Genomic DNA, 22,028 nt, shown 5'->3' with positions numbered 1-22,028 from the left:
GATGAGGAGAGGAGAAAACGTGTATAACAAAACAACAACCAGACTGCACACCTATGGCAATCATATGAGCAGCCAAGGAAATGATACCATGGGAGACAAGAAGAAGGACAACATGTTTGGAATAAGCACAGGAAGAAAAGTTTTTCCTGTCTCCAAAGCAGAGAAAGATGACTTGTATCTAAGCAAAGAACTTGAATAAAGAGGCAGAGAGAAGATTACCTAAGTGGGGTTCCTCTCTCTATTTATTTATTATTTATTATTTAAATTTATATACCGCCCTATTCCCGTAGGACTCAGCTGTTTGTTTTTTCGCCCGAAACAGCGCCGATCAGCTGTTCGGGCGAAATTGAAGCCCCCTCCTCGGGAGAAGAGGAGGGGGTGAGGCCCCAGGTAGGGGTAGAGTTCTCCGGGGCCGCCTGAGCTTGGAGCTTGGGCGGCTGAAGGATCGAACTCCCCCGAAGCCTGGGTTGCTCCCAGCTGGCCGGCGTCTCTGCTCCGAACTTCTTGGAGCAGAGCCAGGCGTCTGCGAACCATCCCTGCCTGAAGAAAGGACTATGATTTAAAGGAGCAGGCAGAGCGGTACAAGAGACAAAGGTGAAGAGGTTTATTTTACTATACTCTCGAGCTTGTTGGACTTTTTAAACTTTAAGTGAAAGTGCGTCATAATTGAGGACTAAAAGATGGCGGCGAAACCTCCCCCTAATTCTCTTCGGAGTGGTGGATCCTTGCCGGTGCAACAATCATCATTACAGGCGTTGCACCCTCCTGAAGCGCTGACATCGAAGGATTTACGAGATGCTCTGGATAAACTTTTGGAATCAATTAATCAATCAATGGGTGATAAATTTGCGCAGATGGAGGAGAAATTGGAGAAATTGGAGGAGAGAATGGAAGAGAGGATGGAACAGAAGTTCAGCGTGATGAAGGTAGACATTTTGTCTTCAGTGCATAAAGTGGCGGAATGTGTGGAAGAATTAGATGAAAAAATGGATGATCTGGCTCAAAGGAATGCTATATTAGAAGTAAAAGCACGGGAGAATGAAAATGCAAGAGACAAAGTGGAAAAGGAGTTAAGCTTAGCCCAATATTACCAGATGCAGTTTGCTGTCAGAATTAGAGGTTTAAAAGAGGATATTAAAGAAGATTTAAAGCAGCTGATCTCTGAGGCTCTTGAAGTGGTATTAAACCAGCCAGCATCTGAAATAAGAGCAGCTATGGATAAAGTGTTCCGGGTGAATTCATGGATTGCCAGACAGAGAAAGTTGCCTAGAGATGTGGTGGTTTATTTTGCAAAAAGAGAGATCAGAGATCAAGTTATACAAGCTGCCTATGATCCTAAAGTGGTGATTGCTGAACAAGAAGTCTTGGTTTTAAAAGAAATTCCTCCAAGGATTTTAAGGGGAAGGAAGGACTATACATTTCTCGTGCATGAGCTTAAGCAAAGAGATATAAGGTTCAGATGGGAGATTCCAGAGGGGCTGATGGTGATGCATGAAGGTAAAAGGTACCGGCTGATTACTGTGAAGCAAGCGCGTGATTTCTACAACAATGTCTTAAAAGCAACCCCATTAACACTTCTGGAAGCTGGAAAGGGATCTGGAGAAGGAGAACATCAAGAGGATGAAACAGAGGAAAGTGGTGTTGGAGGAGATCAAGCTACAACTTCTTTGGATGATCCTAGAGAGCAAAGAGTAACGCGTGCTGCTTTAAAACGAGCAAAGAAAATAAAAGAACAAGATCAGCAAAAGTCTTCAGATTCTTCACAACGTACATATAGTCAAGCTGTGGGAGGAGCACGGCCTAAAGAAGTTAGTCCTATCAAAGCTGTGGTCCAAGAGCTTTTGGAGGATATGCATGGCAACTAAATTTCTAACTTGGAATGTTAATGGACTAAATTCACCGCAGAAGAGGAAGAAAGTTTTTCAATATTTAAAACAATTTAAGATAGATGTTATATGTTTGCAAGAAACGCATATTAGAGTTTTGGATCAAAAGCATTTACTGAACTCGAGACTGGCTACGCATTTTGTTGCCTCTGCAGAGAATAAGAAAAATGGAGTGGTTGTTTATGTTAAAAGTGCCTTAACAGCAGACTTAATTGAAGCAGATAAGCATGGAAGATATGTTATGATTGAGCTGTTGTTAGAAGGTAAAAAGACGCTTCTAGTTGGATTATATGCACCTAACCAACAACAAGCTGATTTTTTTAGCTTACTCCACACAAAGCTTACCCAGTTGGATTATAAATCTTTTATTTTTATGGGAGACTGGAATGGTGTTCTGGATGTACAGTTGGATAAGGCTGGAGCTTTTAAGCGCATTCCAAGTCATGCTAGACTGCCTAAATCTTTTTTTGAAATGAAGGATGACCTGGAATTGCGAGATATCTGGCGTGAGAGACACTTGCAGGAGAAGGATTATACTTTTTATTCTGACAGACACCAATCTTTTTCGAGGATTGATTTTATTTTGTTGACTAATGATTTTTTTTTGAGAACTAAAAAGGTGAAGATATGTGCAAGAACTATCTCTGACCACAGTCCAGTTTGGTTGGAGATTGATAAGGAGAAAAGAGACAGGCGCTCGTGGCGTGTAAATGAGAATTTGTTTAGAAATCAGAGAAATGTGGAAGAATGTAAACAGCGGATGAAGGATTTTTTTGAGATTAATATGAATAAGGGTACCTCTATGGACATGGTTTGGGATGCTAGCAAGGCCTATATGAGAGGAGTGTTGATATATATGAATAATAGACATAGACGTGCAGTGGAAACTAGAAGGAAAGAACTGGAGAATGAAATAAAGGAAAAAGAAAAGGCTTTGATTTTGAATTCAGAGGATGTGAAGATCAAGGAGGCTATTAGACTGTTAAGAGGACAATTTGATAAATTAATGGCAGATCAAGTGGCAACCAATCTGCGGTTCGCTAGGCACAATACTTTTTGCAACGCTAATAAACCAGGCAGATGGTTAGCCTATAGACTGAGGAAAAAACAAAGGGCCTCTAATATAGACAAGATTGAGTATAAAGGAAGGGTTGTGTTTCAACAGAATCTTATTAAGGATGCTTTTGTGGATTTTTATTCGAAATTATATACTAAAGAGGAAATTAATGTAAAAGATATTGATAAATACTTGGAGAATGCTAGCATTCCGGTTCTTACGCAAGCACAAAAAGAGGGGATTAATCAACTGATTACAGAAGAAGAAATTCTTACAGCAATTAAGGAACTGAAGGTCGATAAGGCGCCAGGCACGGATGGCTTGACTGCGGCCTTTTATAAAAATTTACAATTTGAGATGATAAAGCCGTTAAAGGAACTGTTTCAGACAATTCAGAGGGGGGGGAAAGGTGCCACCGTCTTGGAAGACAGCTTTTATCTCTTTGATTCCGAAGGAAGACCAGGATGCTACTCAAGTTAAAAATTACAGACCGATATCGCTTTTAAATACAGATTATAAGATATTTGCTAAGGTTTTGGCTAATAGACTGATGAGGGTTCTGCAACAGGTGATTCATGGGGATCAAACGGGGTTTATTAGTGGTAGGCAAATGAAAAATAATGTGAGACATATAGTGGATGTGTTAGAGTTTTTGGAAAGGCACAACCAGATCTCTGCAACGCTAATCTTTTTAGATGCTGAAAAGGCTTTTGATCAATTGAATTGGCAATTTTTGTTGAAAGTTTTAGATAAAATGGATTTTGGGGAAAAATTTTTACAGCCGATTAGGGCATTATATCAAAAACAAACTGCCCGAATCATAGTTAACAATAGCCTGACAGCAGCATGTAATATTGAGAAGGGCACAAGGCAAGGGTGTCCGTTATCGCCCTTGTTATTTGTGTTAACATTAGAGATATTATTGGTTAAGATTCGGAACTCGGAAAAAATTAAGGGGATACAAGTTGGAGATCAGGACTATAGATTGAGAGCATTTGCAGATGATCTGGTTGTTACAGTGACCCAGCCAGAGAACTCTGTTGTGGACCTGATGGAGATAATAACACAATATGGGAAGGTTTCTGGATTTAAAGTAAATACACAGAAAACTAAAATTTTGGCTAGAAATATGACAGTTTCACAGAAGGCTTTCTTAGAAGGATTAACTGGATTTGAGATTGTTAAAAGGGTTAAATATCTGGGGGTGATTTTGTCGCCCTCTAATACAAAGCTATATAAAAATAATTATGAAAAACTATGGGGGAAAATTCAAAAAGAATTGGAGAGTTGGCAAAAATTGCAATTGTCTTTGTTGGGACGGATTGCAGCAGTGAAAATGAATGTCCTGCCCAAATTTTTATTTTTATTTCAAATGATACTGATTCTTAAGAAAGACTCTAACTTGGAGGAATGGCAGCGTGGTATCAATAAATTTGTGTGGGCAGGGAAAAAGCCACGAGTTAAACTTAAGATTATGCAGGATACTCGTGAGAGAGGTGGCCTTAAATTGCCTAATTTTAAATTATATTATGAAGCTGCTGCATTAGTAGGAATAAGCGATTGGATTAACTTGACGCAACTGAGGTTATTAAATCTTGAGGGCCATGATTTGTTGTTTGGCTGGCATGCATATTTGTTGTATGATAAGAAGGTAGATACTGTGTTTAGGATGCATATTTTAAGACAGGCATTGCTGAGAGTTTGGAAGAAGTATAGACATAAGTTAAGCAGCAAGATACCATTGTGGGCAATTCCAAAACACGCAATAGAAAATATACATGCTGGTTTCAAACATGATGTGACTACGTACAAGGAAATTTTAAGCCTGGAAAGGAATGTTTGGTGTTTGAAATCATATAGCCTCTTGCGAGAAGAGAAGGTTGTTCAAACTTGGTTTCAATATATTCAATTACGGGCCAGGTGGAAAGAAGACCAGAAAAATGGATTTACAATGTCTGATGAAAATTTGATAAAGCAGATTAGAAACCAGGGACCAGCACATATTAAACGGATATATCTTGCATTGATAGAGATTGACTCAGAAACAGAGCTTGTTAAGGATTGTATGATAAAATGGGCCCAAAACATCCAGGAAGTTATTACAATGGACACGTGGGAAAAGATTTGGGTGAGGAACGTAAAATTTACCCAAGCTCAAAATCTAAGAGAGAACTTTTACAAAATGTTTTATAGATGGCATTTAGATCCTAAAAAGCTTGCAAGTATGTATCCGAATTATCAGCCTAAATGTTGGAGGTGTGGTGATGAAGATGCAACATATTTTCACATATGGTGGACATGTAAGAAGGTTAAGGCTTTTTGGATAAAAGTCTGGTGGAATATGTAGAAGATTTTTAAACAGAGGATAAAGTTTTGTCCGCAACTTTTTTTGTTGGGAATAATTGCAGACGTTACAGTTGTGGACACCAAGCTGATGTTGAACTTAATCACGGCGGCAAGACTTTTGATAGGCCAATATTGGAAGAAAGAGGAACTGCCGACCGTAGAAGAGTGGACTTTAAAGGTTTCCGACCTGGCAGAGATGGCGAAGATTTCGGCCTATTTGAAAGATCATTCGCAAGAACGTTATATTATGGAATGGAGAAAATGGATTGAGTTTATCCAGAACAAGTATAGGGTTAAGAAGTTTTATGTAGCATTCGAATAAGTCTTCTTTCATTTTTTTTTCTTTTTTTATTCTAGTTTTTTATATATATTTAATATTGTTAAGGTGTGTCTTATCCTATATAAGCTAGAGAGTGATGGATTTTAGAATTTATAGTTGTTAGTATATGGTTGTTTATGATTGCCTTTTTATATATATATACCTTGTATTTAGCTCTGGGAAGTCGGGGGGGAGGGGGGGGAGGGAGAGGGGGAGGGAGGGAGGTTGGGGGGAGGTAGGGGGGGTAGTAGGGAGGGGGAAGGGGGGTTTTTTTAAAGGAAAACTGTATTTTAAAACTTTTCAATAAAAAAAAAACCCCTCAGTCTGGGCCAAACAGCTCGAAGAGCCAGGTTTTCAAGACCCGGCAAAATGAGTAAAGGTCGGGGGCAGTCCTGAGTTCTGTGGGAAGTTGGTTCCATAGGGCCGGCGCGCCCACAGAGAACGCCCTTGCCCTGGGAATAATCTGCCGGCATTCCTTAACCGGCGGTACCCTGAGAAGGCCCTCCCTGTGGGAGCGCACAGGACGATGGGAAGCTGATGCCGGCAGCAGGTGTTCCCTTAGATAATCCGGACCCAAGCCATTTAGAGCTTTATAGGTCATTACCAGCACCTTGAATCTCACCCGGAGGGCAACCGGAAGCCAATGCAGCTCGCGGAGAAGAGGTGTTACACGGGAGTATCGGGAAACTCCCATAACAACTCACGCGGCTGCATTCTGCACCAGTTGAAGCCTCCGAGTGGTCCTCAAGGGCAGCCCCATGTAGAGAGCGTTGCAGTAGTCTAGGCGGGAGGTCACGAGCGCATATCAAAGTGGATAAGGGCAATTAGGAATATATAAAGAGGAGAAGGCTTAATTGGTATCAAGCAGGTCAGCAGGGGGAACCACAGGTAGCCATGTCTGTGAAGGAGGAAAAGGGCCCAAATGATTGGCACCAGGGAGGAAAGCAAGTCCACCTGAATGGCAGGTGGTTGAGAATTGCAAAAAGTGAGGAGGAACAGGAGAGTTGGTGTTTTTACAAGGTGAACATCTGCTTTGAAATGGCTTGTGCTATTGCTTAATCACCTGTGTACATATATAATTATTGTTGATAATAAAACCGTTCTTGTTTGCGATAGAAGTGTTTTAATTTTTATCGATTTTTGCATGGAGGGTGGTGGGGAATTGATCCATTAGCAAACAGAGCAAAAACCCAGCACATAATGATCATGAAGATAAACAGATCAAAACAAAATGTCTGGGTGGGGTGATAATCAAAATATTCATCTTAGTAAAATCATTTGTACCAAACTGTCAAATATTTCCAGCTGGTTTCACTAACAGTTTGCTAGAATGGAAACTGTAGGCTTTTGTTAATAAGTCAAAACATTTATTTCCCTTTTCTCTGGATCATTCAGAAACATTTGCTTAAATTTACAAGTAATTTCTCAGATAGCAGGCTGGAAAAGGTACCGACTGAGAGTGGCAAATCTTAGAGAATGGACGATAAGATAGCGAAAACCAGGTCTTCTCAGTTTTAGCAACTTTAAAAAATGTGGACTTCAGCTCACAGAATTTCGTAGCCAGCATGAGAATCCACAAAACTGAATAATATTGACAATGACAATTATAGAACAGTATAATGAAAAACTTTGAACCACTTCAGAACATGGATATTGCTAATATGAAGTGGGAGCTAGTCCTTTTTACAGTACTGAGGGGTGGCTGAATACTCTTTGATCAAAAAGTCTGCCTTTTGATTCTTTGGCATCCTATATAATTTTGAAGACATAACCTGATGATGGTCTTGAACGATTGTCACTAGGACGTAGGAAGAAAATACTTATTGATGAGATGGGTACAAGATGTATAATTTGTCCAAGAAACTGAGAACAAAGCAGGAATCAAAGCTGTGTTTAAATGGGTAAAATGGCACATTTGTATGAGGAAGATGCAAGCTGAAGCCCCCAGATGGCTTCACCCAATCCATCTCAGTATGTTGTTGCAGTTTAAAATTAGGTACTGCGTCCCTTATTAATGCTCAAAAGACAGTTCCACCTTGAATGCTTAGAGGAAGGTGGGACTTAAATAGACACAGTAAATAAATAACCAAAATGCTCCTTTTATTTTTTATTTTTCTGCTGCATTTGAAGACCCATTTCACAGAAGGAAAATCAGTTAATTTTCCAGACAAATCAACCTACTAAGTAAAGCCACTTCTTGTTAAGTACTTTACAGATCACTCCAACTACAAGTTAACTCGCCTGCATACCAAATTACTAACACATCACCATTATCCAAGCAAGATTTTTTTCATTAATTCACTCCCAGTTAATTTCCACCCAAAACTCATTTATCTCATTCATCTTCATTTCTAAATCATCCAAAATAAATTCGTTCATTTATTTTACCCCAGATTAATACAGGTTTATTAAAAAGCACTTACTGCCTTGACTGGGATTGGATAACATCTACATTTTCTATAGAAGATGTAGGTGAAAGTAAGCAGAGTATCCTTTGTCGCTGTAATGTTTAAAAAGAAGAGTAGCAACATATTTTGGGAAATAGATGAAGCACTTTGGAATACCATTTGCCTCTTCTCCCAGCCATGTTTGTTTTGAAGTTGATCATTCTGGAAGAAATTTCATTTCTGAAATGTGTCCAAGATAGAAGTGCTGGACATTAATAGAAATACATCACAGGAATGGGTTTGAAATGGGTTGTTCTTTCTGTTCCAAATTTTTGTGTTTCTAAGTTGCTGGAATTGGGTATGTGTAGTTTAACGAAGAGAAGGGTGAGGGGTGACATGATAGCAGTGTTCCAATATCTCAGGGGCTGCCACAAAGAAGAGGGAGTCAAGCTGTTCTCCAAAGCACCTGAAAGCAGGACAAGAAGCAACGGATGGAAACTAGTCAAGGAGAGAAGCAACCTAGAACTAAGGAGAAACTTCCTGACAGTTAGAACAATTAACCAGTGGAACAACCTGCCTCCAGAGGTGGTGAATGCTCCAACACTGGAGGTTTTTAGAAGAGACTGGAAGAGCCATTTGCCTGAAATGGTATAGGGTTTCCTGCCTGAGCAGGGGGTTGGACTAGATGACCTCCAAGGTCCCTTCCAACTTTATATTATTATTATTATTATTATTATTATTATTATTATTATTATTATTATTATTATTATTATTATGTCAGAAGACAAGAAGGAACTTTGCATCTTATGGATTAGGATAGATAAAACATTTTTGGGTTTTTTGCATTATTGGACGCTCAGAGATGACCTGTCTTTATTTAACCTCCCCTTTGCATTTCCATGATCTCTGAATATTCCTAAGAGTAAAACACTTCTGCAACTAGCATCTAGATTAAGTAAATAGGAAAAGAAGGCTATAATAAGAAGTTATCTTAGTAGCAGACATTATGGAGGACCCGTGTTGATTTGTCAGCCCCGCACCCTTCCCACAAACGTGTCAGTCCTACATAGTTCCACTTTGTCTTCCTCCTTCCATCTATCCCCTACTTCCATTGAACAGCTTTCATTGCCATCAAAGCACAGCATTCTGCTCTGGTAACACTATCCTCTAGCTTACAATATGTAAGCTTAAAATTGAATCAAATCTACAATCAAAGAAAATATAATCTGATCAGCAATATTAGGGAAGGTGTAGAAAAGCAAAAGGCCCCATTCTAGGTTATAGAATGTCTCCACAAAAGCTCACTGAGGACTTCTGAATAATCTGACAGGCCAAAGGATAGAGCATAAGATATCTCTGATGGGATGAAAAAAATGGAAATGGGAGTGGAGAAGTACTTGTATGAAGGGGACACAAGATCTTATTTTTGGAAAAGTCTTGTATATGCTTTATTTGTGCAGTTATCTTCTTTGCTGACCCTCTTATTTTTAAATATTTTTCTTAGTATGCTATCCAGAGGTGTCTTGGGGAAGAAGAGAAATTATTACAAGGTATAAGTCTTGATAAACTCCTTAGAAATATGTTCACTGGTGACAAATCTAAAGTCCTACATTGAGATAGGGGGAGAAAAGTTGCATGATTAGAAACAGGATTAGCTTGGTTGGTAGTGCAGGGGAAAAAATCCTTTGGTTTAATGGAACACAAGCTATATATGAGCAAGCACTGTGATACAGCAAAGAAGACAAAATTTGGGATGAGAAGGGGAGAGAAGAGAAGAGAAGAGAGAAGAGAAGAGAAGAGAAGAGAAGAGAAGAGAAGAGAAGAGAAGAGAAGAGAAGAGAAGAGAAGAGAAGAGAAGAGAAGAGAAGAGAAAAGAAGAGGTTTATTTGGCCAAGTAGGATTAGACCCACAAGGAATTTGGTGCAGAAGCTCCCAGTGTACATGCAAAACAACAGACTCATCATCATCATCATCATCATCATCATCATCATCATCATCATCATCATCATCATCCCAATAGGAGGAAAGAGTAAAGAAGATAGTAAGAAGGATAATAATACTACAGCCATACAACATGGGTGAGTATACTTAGACATAAAGCAGTACTGTGAGGATTAAGTGTTCAGCAGAGTGATGGTAAGAGGGGAAAAAATTGTCCCTGAATCTAATTGTTTTGGTATATAATGCCCTATAGCGGCTCCCCAAGGAGATGAGCTGTGAGGGGTCTGTAGTTATATTCACAGCCCTCCTTCTGACCTACGCAATATATAGGTCTTCTATGAAAGGCAGGCCACGTTACTTACTTACTCCATTTCATTTTGCATAGGTTAAAACTTATTTCAAGTGCCAAGTCCAATCCCATATTTTAAAATGAACATATACAAATATAAGTGGGTTTAGAAAAGAGCAATCACAGTGATAATGAGTCTGAAAACCAAGCCTAATGATGAAGGTTTAAAAGAGTTGGAATAGCAAAACTAAGGATTTTTGAAAGGTGAACTCTAAACATGGCTCTAAGCCTACAATAGAAGATAACGCTGAAAATGAATGTTTTTCATTTGAATTATCCATAATCAAAAAATACAAGTTAAAAAGGATATGTGGTATCCTTATTGCTGCCTCAGCTTGGATGCTTGGTCAAGTAAATCATCAGTGTGGGTTTGTTCCCTGTTTACTGTATACAGAGTAACATGCCCACTGTGGGGCTGTGGTTTTCTCCTTGCTAGTTCCTTGATTAGGGTATCATTGTTTCCCTAATGTTAATCTCTACTTATCTGGGTGATGACTTCATGTTCTGGTCCATTTGTTTTCTTCTTAACTTTTTTTGTCTCTTTTGAATGGCTCAGGCATTCTGGGAGTCGAAGTCCACAAGTCATAAAAGACCCCTGGTTTAGGTGCTCACAGTTTCCCAGTTGAAACTCTGGTTGAGTATCTTTATTCCATGAGATTAAGGTGTTTTCATCTGCTACTTGGGGTTCATGGATGAGCTTTGTTGGTCTTCTGCCTGTCTGTTTTACATAGAGACTATTACAGTCCTTGCACTGTATATTGCAAAGTCATAAAAGTAAGAAAAATGACAATGCTAATGAAAGAAGACACTCGGACCATTTCTGAATTACATGCTAATGAGAAATGATAGACTTGTCATTTGACAGAAGGAATTAATTCAAATTCATTGTCTGGATCTTTATTCTCTAAATTGCTATCACAAATCATTAGAAGTAGTTCAGTAGTTGCAGAATGATCATTTATATGGCAATTTTAGTTTTCTCCTATTGGCAGGTTGTACGTGAGTACATGCAGCTCACACTTTACTTACATATTTATTATTTATTCCACTGTTTATTTGCTAGGAATTTGCATTTGATGAAGTTTATGCTAGAATAAATTATCCCACAGGAAGCTATAATTCTTGACTTTTTATTCTTTGGGAGCTCTCCCATAAATAGCTATCATCACTAGAGAAGTTATCATCCAATCTGATGTGATAGTGTTTGGCTTTTCCAGAAAAAAGGTCATGATCCAATGAAAGAATTCATTCTCTTATTTCTGCATTACTTGCAAGTGGTCACAATTGTTAAGTGACCTTAAGCATAATCTGATGAATGTTTTTAGCAAATGACCAATGAATATTAGTTTATGGCAAGGAAGTTTTATATCTTAATTTGGAATGCTTTTCTTGAAATAAGCTCTGCATAGTCCATTTTATTTTCTCAGAAATTTCACAAGAAATCTGGTTAATGCTAACTGCTGGTGTATATTCTGGCTGTGAATAAAGCTTTGGACAAAGAGGTCTGAAGTCTCGCATTTATTTTGGATGATGATTTGGGCTTTGGTCATGAGGAGGCCCCAACAACTGTTAGCTTTCCAGAAGTGAATGCTACAGGAAGGCTGGCAAAAAGCCAAGGCTCCTTGCTGAATACTCAGTTATGGAGAATTATCCTGCCTAGGGTTTTCAGGATCTTTCTAAAGCAATGTAAAACAAAGTAAAAAAGAACAGCTGTAACAACTCACGATGGCTAAAGCCTCGTTATTAAAATTATAATAATGTCAAACCTTTGGAGAAACACATAGGTGGAAAAAAAACCAACCATTTTTGCAGTAACAAATACAAAGTTTGTGCAAAAGTCTTTGAAATATCTAGATGCACTAGTGTTTTTTTTAAAAAAAATATTTATGTTTTTATTTTTGTTGTTTTAAGAAAGCACAAAACAGCTATGCTTAGGAAGAGCCTTTACATCAAAGAGGCCCTGCAGTCTGTCTAACTATATGTTTTGAGTTACTTTGGAGGTATTCTGTGGCAGTTGCAGTAGCATAAAGACCTTCTGTGCAAAAACATCTTCTGCTTTAGGTGTTGGAGCAGTTAGAAGAGACCTCAGAAGCTATTTTGCAATGCAATGCAGGTTATTCATTCTTGGAAGCTTGAGGTGCTGATTGCAGTAAAGTCACTGCTCAAAGCAACTTGATCACGGTATATCCTTCACTTGAATGTTTATGAAAGTGAAATTTTTGCACAGCTCCTTCATCCTCATCCTCAGAAATCCCCAAAGTTTTGCATTATTTCAGTATATCATTTTGAACAGGTCTATATGGCATGCTATGTAGAGGCATACCACCTGGAGAACTCAAAACCTGAATTTTGATGTTTTTTCTTATAGTTTCGTAGGAAATTCAGAGGATATCAGCCATTCCTATTTAGATTCAGAACTGATTGTACATATTGGTTTAGCGGCAGGGAAGGACGAGGGAGATGCGTCTTCGGTTAACAGCCTTTATTTAACTTAGCCCGGACAAAAGAGAGCAGTACAACATGCCTTATATAGGCCAGCTGTCAACGGGACAGCAAATCAGGTGCGGGTGTTTTCCCGCCGAGGAACGGTGTCCAATGGGTCAGCTGGCAGTTTTGACATTTCCCCCAGTGACAGCGCAAGCGCGTTAGCTGGGGGGAAATCCCGTCAGCTGGTTTTGGCGGGCGGTCGGTGTTTTGATAGCTCGCCGCTGTCAGGGTGCATGCGTTAGGTTTGACAGCTCACGGCTGCCGCTGTGGACTGCCGCGGTTTGACAGCTTGCGGGCAGTGCGCATGCGCGGCGTTTGACAGCTGTCAAACGGCCGTGTGTAGACGTCTTTGGCAGGCTGCGGCGTACTGCGCATGCGCGATTCCTTTGACAGCTGTCAGTGCGGCCGCGTGAAACGGCCTGTGACAGCTGTCAATATATTTATTAATATGCTGCACATATAAGATTATTCCTGCTTCATCTTTATGAATACTTGGTAGTTCAGGTGTATAGGCAAGAATTCTGAGTTATAATTATTCCAAATCTTCTTACTATCTCGACATCAGTTGCATTCAGCTCCCCTCTTTCCTTTCTCAATTATCTTATTTATCGAATATAAAACATTGAAACAGACAATAAAATTGGAAGGGGTAGAATTATGTCCACAGAAAAAAGAGGTGAAGAGAGAATAAGAAAGGTAAATTAATAAACGTTACCATAACAATATATTTGTTAGATACATAGTGTGTCTTTTTTTCCCAAAGCTCAGGTTAATTAACCCTGTGATCTCCCATTATTTTATCTTAATAGTAGTCACTCTTTGTTATGGAGCTAATTTAACCGAGAGTACCTCTAACAGAGAATACTTGGATAATTTTTGTATTGGATTAGCAAACCATGCTTGTTTATAAATGCTTGGAAAAGGTTAAAGCATTTATTCCCAAATAAATATGTATGAAAAATAAAACTCATATTGCCACAATAAGATAATATAAAAAGGCTACAGAGTAATAGAAGGAAAGAACAAAATTAAACGTAATTGATGTAGTAGTCATTAACACTAGCAGCAGTAAAAACTAATTTCTGTGCTTACAAATGATTCCTCTGCTTGCAGCACAGCAAGCCATTTGGGGACTGGGAGTTGTATGCGTTATGTGTTAGAAAAAGGTGGTGGGGAAGTATCCAAAGAGCAAACTTTATTGCCACAAGCAGCAGTCACTGCCAATATTTGCAGAACATGCACTTATCTCAGGGGAAGAAAGGCTACTCATTGGATTTTCAGGCAAAAATGAAAAGAATAGCCAAGAATTAAGGGAAGCAGGAAAGAGAAGCTGAGCTTAAAATATTAGATACACCTAAGTAAAGAAATCTCCACATATGACTCCAGGATTGAAAGAGGTGAGGGTGTCAGCTGTAAGGCAGAACCATTAGAAATTTGTAAACACATGTCAGGTCTGTTTTTAAAGGCACATAATCTCACTGATTAGAGTCTTCCACTTCTACCCAAGAAGAGGAACCTTTACCTGTCTCTTCTATGAATCTGTCTTCAGAGATGCTTGCTACTATTTTTATATGAAATATGTAGCATATTCAAACATTTTTAAACAGCAAAAGGGGCATCAAACAATCACTGGTAACCTTCCATAAAGTCCCATAGCTTTGAGACTTACAGTGTGCATATATGAGAAAGAAAATATGTTTTATTGGTATGTGCAATATTTCAGAATTACAAACTAAGGAAGTGACTCATAGAGAGAAATGGATTTTCATAATGCCTAAATTGCACTGAGCTCCAGTTAAACTTAATTGTTCCTAACAATGTGTCCCTACCACCTTTAGTTTATTACCACCATAGAAATTTTTGCAGATAACAGGATATCCTTCTGCTGAAATTGAATGCTAAGGAACAGCTGAGTTTGTTGCGGTTTTGTTGGCTTTCCTGATGTTGGCAACTCTTTGCCTGAGCTGCTGAACCCATCACCCGATTGACAGTAGAGTCACAAGTTTAATAGTCTTTGGGGACTTCACTCTGCTCTGACTGTTGTAAAGTCAAAGACAGCTTAGGAGTTCATGGCTATCCTTCTAACCATGAATCTTTCCCCAAGTTATTGAAGGCTTGATTCATGCTCTGGGTCATACTTTAGATCTGTCGCATTGGAACAATTGAAATGTAATCTATTAGTAGAGGACGATACTATTAATGTTTTGTTATAGTTATTACTTATTGATTGCTTTTTTGGAATTATTAGTGCTGCTATGCCCCACTCAAAAATGGTTGATAATTTGTGGGACAGGCACAAATTAAGTTAGATCAAGGTATTTTAATGGCTAAACAACAAAAGCCAATCATATTATTTTCCCTCCAACTGAATACTATAGGGCACAATCCACAATGTATTTTTCATATGCACATCTGCCCTCAGTTTTTGAAATAAATTCTTGTCCAATTCCTATTGGACAATCTGTGCAGGTTTCTCTTTACCTTTCCACCAATATCTTTATTGGTGGCATGCAAGATGATAAAATCACATGACAGGCAGGGGACTCCAAGTGACACCTCCCCCCCCCCCAATGGCTTTCCTATCAAATAAAGGTCCTACCTATTGCACAACATGCTGTTTTGGTTTCTAAAATTTTGTTTATAGCATAGCATCTCATTCAAATCCAGTCAATTATATACTGTATTATTCAATAATCATGGCACATTCATAGTCTGTAAGCAGGTTTTATTTTACATTTCTGGGTAACTTATACATTGGAGGTTTATGATTTTCTGAAAGTTAATACTGAACTAAACAATCCAATGGTCTGGTTCAGTCTCCATTTTCTGAATATAATAATAAAAAAGTAAGCTGTGTGCACAAAGATTAAAGTATGATTGTGGTGTAATGGTGACAAAATAATGAGATTAACCAGAATTTAGGGAACTTGCTTTAGTCTCTTTGATTTTTAATGTCTGGAACAAATGATTTATTAGGCTTATATGACTCATTGATGCCTTTTCTGATTAAACAATTAAGCTATGGCAGGTTCATATATTCATTTTGGTGGAGAAGCATCTGGAGAATATAGTAATGCAAAATGCAAAACATTTTTTATAAAAACCTATCTGAGTGACAAAATAAGGTTTAACATGCATTTAAAAAGATATTCTCTATTGTTTTCCTAATGCCTTTCCCTTTTCTATAAGCTCTTTTTCTCAATATGTCCCTACATCTTTCATCAAGTTTGAAGATGTAAATTCCTAAATTTCGCAGAATCATTCAACCACAATTGTAAGTGGAAAGCAGTACACATTCTAGACCAATCTAGGTTTAAGAATGCATGAAAATTCTTAGTAGTTTGATGCTGTAACAAATTAGCCATCAATACTCTATGAAAGAACAAAAAAGAATGGTCAAAAGTCAAAATTAAAGCAAATAGTCCTGAACACATCCTCCTTTATCACCTGTTAACTAAGCCCCAGATAAGAAGAAACCAACAGCAGATTAACAAGGAGAATCAAATAGGAAACAATCCCAGCTGGTGTTACAAGCTGTTATATATACCAGACCAGTAAATCTTACTTCTCTACGTTACATAGATGGTAATGAAACATCTGCACAAAAATGCCAAACTCAAAGAACTCCAAGAATCCCTCTCAAAAAAAATATCTATATAGCGTGCTTTTAGCAGAAACAAAATCAGTCACAAGTGTTTATATTACTATATCTCTAGCACTGTGAAAATATCAGTTTTGTATTTATTATGCAAATTTATTTTTATTAGCAGTGGTCAGAAGTGTAATCCAAAGTCACGCAATATAGCTAACCCAGTTATCTATAATCTGATGGCAATCCATGGCGCCCTGATCAAGTTTAGAGTTACTATACTGCAACTAGATTTGGGAATATTGACTGTTTTTTGATGGGTCAATTAATCCATTTTGAATTATTTCCTGTTTTGTTGTTTCTCACTAATAATGGAACTCCAGTAACAACATGCTAACCAGACATGTGCCTGGGCAAAAATGAACAAACACTTTACAACTAAACTCCGTTGCTGCCATGTGTATGATTTCTTGCATCCTAATTGGCATCCACCCTCTCAAAGGAGAATGTCATTCTGAGATTCCAATTCATCTTCCATTTCATGGGGAGAAACAGCAAAAATGCAGGCTGTCATATTATATTTTTTGCATTTAGAAAAAGAGTAGACCAACCCCACACTTCTTTTCCCTATTACAGAAAAAAGTAGAGCAGCTAACACAATCCTTTTGCAATATTGCTTTTGTCAAGGATGGTACTATGAGCCTAATGCTCACCTCATTATATACTATACCTCTCCATAAACCCAGTTTTCTGAAAGGACATATTCCACAGTTAATGAAACTAGGCATTGTACATGAGAGCCACCAGTTCATTTTGTAGGCCACTATTGTCATATTAGGATGCGTTCTACCATCAAAGTGACATTTAATATGCATTAAATGTTTAATGCCAATAACTTTGATGAAACAAAAACAGAGGGCAATAATTTTTAGGCTGCAATATCGAGGGGAAATGTGAAAAATTGCATTATTGATGGTATGAACTGGTTTAAAAGTCTATATTACCCTAATCATTCATTCATTCTTTCATTCATTTCTCAAGATCAAGGATAGAACTCAGGTATGCAATGACTGTTGTATGGATAAAAAAGAGTTCTACCAATGCAAAAAGTAAAAAAAATCGACAAACAAACATCACATTGTATTTTTTCAACAAACTATAATTAAATAAACTATGACTTTGTATGTGAATGCATAGGGATATGATATAATCATACAGTTGTGACGTTTCAAACCTAGATCTTTTTGGCAACAACCTAATATAACATCAGTCCAGCACATTTACCTTTAAAACAATTTTATTAGCCAATGTCCATTTAACTAATGTATGTGAGTAGGACTGAGTGAGAGGTTCATGAAAAATATATTATTAAGCCTCTGATATGTATGATGCGGTGGCTCAGTGGGTTAGGATGCTGAGCTTGTCGATCAGAAGGTCGGCAGTTTGGCGGGTCGAATCCCGAGTGCCGCGTAACAGGGTGAGCGCCTGTTCCTCGTCCCAGCTTCTGCCAACCTAGCAGTTCGAAAGCACATAAAAACGCAAGTAGAAAAATAGGGACCACTACGGTGGGAAGGTAACAGCATTCCGTGCGCCTTTGGTGTCTAGTCATGCCGGCCACATGACTACGGAGACATCCTCGGACAAGCGCTGGCTCTTCGGCTTTGAAACGTAGATGAGCACCGGCCCCTAGAGTTGGAAACGACTAGCACGCATGTGCGGGGGAACCTTTACCTTTACCTTTATGTATTCCATCTTTGTGAGAAACTGTACAGCCATTGATGTGCATAGGTATTGAATCTCTGTAAATGCATACCTGATGCCTCTGACCAAGAGGCAAAGAAACCTTTTCCATTATTGGATGTTGTCTCGCAAAAGCACTGACCTGACTTTAGCTGATCTTGAAAAATTAAGCAACGTTGGATCTGGTTATTTATTTTATTTATTTATTTATTATATTTTTATACTGCCCTTCTCCCGAAGGACTCAGGGTGGTGTACAGGGCAATAAATATAAAAACGAAATACAAAAGTTAAAAAACAATTAAACATTATGCCCAAATTTAAAACAGTAATTAAAAGACATATTAAAACCCCAACCCTAACCCATCAAACCAGGTCAGATTGCTCGAATAAATAAGTTTTTAGATCACGCCGGAAGGAGCGAAGGTCGGGGGCCATCCGGAGCTCAACTGGCAAGCGGTTCCACAGGTCTGGCGCGCCCACAGGGAACGCCCTCCCCCTAGGGGCCACCAATCAACATTCTTTGATCAGAGGCACCCTGAGGAGGCCCTCTCTGTGGGAGCGCACTGGACGGAGGGAAGTTGACGCCGGCCGCAGGTGTTGCCGCAGGTAATCCGGACCCATGCCATGTAGGGCTTTGTAAGTCATTACCAACACCTTGAATCTCACCCGGAGGGCAACCGGCAGCCAATGCAGCTCACGGAGCAAAGGTGTTAGCACTTGGAAAGGTAACCAGTAGATAATAAATATATGTAGGCTACATTAGGATGTTGAAAAAAATAATCTTGGATCAGCGGCTCCCAACATTTTTGACACCAGGGACTGAGTTCCTGGAAAATAATTTTTCCATGGACTGTGGGGGGAAAATGATTTTAGTTTCGCTCATTTGCTCATTGCTCACCTCCAGCTGTGCAGCTTGGTTCCTAACATGGCCATGGACCAGTACTGGGTCTGTGGTCCAGGGAATGGTGATCTCTACCTTAGATAAAAGCAGTAGCTATTCATTCTAATACTGTTGTCAAGAAAATTGCATAACTGTATCCACAAAGTAATCAGGAGCCATTAAGTTCAAAAAGACTTTACTGTACTCAAATCTAACACTCCTAACAAACAAATGTTGGAAGGCAAGTGCCTTTTCAGACACCAAAGTAAGGGCTGCACCCATTTTCCATGCCTATGATATTTTATTTATGGGTTCGCTCTTTGGTGAACAGATCTTGAGGGACTGATAACCTCCATCCATATATATATATGCTTTTAGTTATTGCCCTGAAAGTAGTTGGGAGTCTTAGAATAGAATGGATTTGAGTTGACCTTTGACAAGGGAGAAGTCAATTGTGAAATGCAAACAAAGGAAGCTGTTAGAACTTCAATCTGCTATGTTTGCTAATGGCTTGAGGGTATTTCACAAGCCACAAAAGTGGTCTATTTCTAGTTTCAAATATGTGGTCATTTTTTTCATTGTCTGGAAGTTCTACCCATCAAAAAAAAATCAGAGATGTAAATCTTGACATGTGATCACGCTTGTTGACACATCGACAGTTCCTCCAAGAAAATAATTCCTAAAATGAAAACAGGTATATACTTCAGAAAATGTCTTAGGTTGAACCAAAAAAACAGGAACTTTGTAAGCCCTGATCCTTCTAAAAATTTAATGTTTATATTTATTAGCATTTTCCAGAATGGAAATACAGTATACATCTGTATGAGTTGAAGAAGATATTTACATAATTTAAAAGTGTATGTTCTTTGACTCAGATGTAGAAATTTTGTGAACATTATTATTTATTATGTTTTATTTATTTATATTTATAGGTACATGTTTATCTACTTAATATACAATTCTGAATTAGATTAAATTAAATTAAAAGCAATTTAAGTGCCCCAATTTGCCAGAGAAACTCCACAGACGTATCAACAGAATATCAAGATGGGCTCACCACACAGCCTGGCTAAGTACCCAGGGAAATTATAATATTGTCTATAACTATTACAGCATATCACTGTAGAGATATTTCCTTGCCTAATCAAAGAAACAGAATGACCACAAATGGGCCAAAAAAATCACTTGGAGCAGGAATAATGTCTGATTTCCTTGCCAGTTTCCCCATTCACTTTCCTTCTTTCTTTCCTTCCTTCCTTCCTTCCTTCCTTCCTTCCTTCCTTCCTTCCTTCCTTCCTTCCTTCCTTCCTTCCTTCCTCCCTCCCTCCCTCCCTCTCTCCCTCCCTCCCTTTTCTCCATTCTTCTATCCCCCTTCCATCCTTCCCTGCTTTCTTCCTGTTACTGGGCTGAGGGAGCAGGTGGTACCCAAGAATGCAGGTCAGGAATGATACATGAGGTGCAGGTTGGGGATTGCATGAGGGTGAATGGTGCAAGTCAAGAAGAATGTGTGGGGGTTGGTAGGGGTGTCTATGAGAGATGCCACATTGTTTGGGAATGGTGCACTGGGTGGTGTCATAGGTTGGGAAGGGTGCTTGGGGTGCTTAGAAGTGTGCAAGTCAGGGATGGTGTGTGGGAAACAGCACAGGTCAGAAGGGATGTGTGGAGTATGCAACTACAATGAAACAAAAAAAAATCAAGAAGTACATAGGCATTGTTGGTAAAGTTATCCTTTGTTTCTAAGATATATTGTACATCAATATTTTAGTGCATAGACCTTTCATTTATTTTAATATGTACATTCAAGACTACTTAATGGTGTCTAATATATATTGTCTACTATGTATTTTCTCTGTGCAGGCTTTGTGATTATGCATCTTAAGAAACAAACCAATCCCATTTTATGGTCCATTCAGAGTTTCATTCTTCTTCTATGTATTTTCTACACTGTAGATTCTCTTGAAAGCTTCTTTGTAATTTTTACAGAGTTATGTCTTTACCACTCATCGTCTTTCATTTTAAGTTAGAAAGAAAATGTTACATGTTTCTTATTTTTTAATAAAGAATATTATTATTATTTTATTATGTAAAATTAATCTATTTCTCAAAGGAAGAGGGTTGATTTCTCTAGTTGCCTCCTAGTGCTACAAACCCAGGAGTGGCTCTATTAAATTTACTTAATTTGTATTTTTCCCCCTTTGTTTATGCCAGTGAAATGTACAAGTTATGGGATACCTAATTGTCTCAGTTGCAGAGATCAGAGTGAAGAATCTACTGTCAGATAGATTGTGGCAATCAAAACTACCATGAAGTTATACCAATGCAAGAGAGCAGAGCATGGAGGTGTATACCCAGAAGACTCCTGGGAAAGGATGTTTGAGATCTCCAATCTTTTACTCCATGGACTAAGACCTTTTGCTTTTGTTTCATTTAGCAGATGTTACAACAGCACACTGGGGGCCAACCATATGGCAAAGTTTTGCATCAGTCTATCTGCGTACAAACTGGCTGAGTCCACATATCATGCTGTCAAAATCAAACAAAGCATATTATAGTAGAATGATCTCTGAGTATGGATGTTATATATGAACTGATCTCTTTGGGACAAATTTGATGCTACATCATGACAGAAGTATTCAGATTGCTGTTCGTCATCGGAAGCAAAAAGAAATTGTGGCTTTTAAAGATTAAAACCATGATAGAACACAGGGTTTAATCGATGATAGTCCACATCAGGTAGCAAAAATACTATTTTATTTCACCACACTGCAACATGAAGGGATAGAATGAAATACATAAAAAATGTTGCTTAATTTTATCCCAACAAAAATAACACTGAAAATAATTTGCAAAATTAGAAGCATCATTTAGAGTATAAAATATATTTTTCTGGTGGACATTCATTTTTCATAGGTATTTTTCAAAATTATGCTGTTGCACTGATATCTTCTCTAGATATACCTTTATCCTCTACTAGTTCTCATTAAGACAATCATTGTAGATACCACTGAGAATCCTCAGAGCGCTACTAAGTAAAACAAAACAACA

This window comes from Vipera ursinii, assembly GCF_947247035.1.
Source record: "Vipera ursinii genome assembly, chromosome: 4".
Classification (NCBI taxonomy): Eukaryota; Metazoa; Chordata; class Lepidosauria; order Squamata; family Viperidae; genus Vipera; species Vipera ursinii.
Note: the sequence above shows the minus strand (reverse complement) of the source record.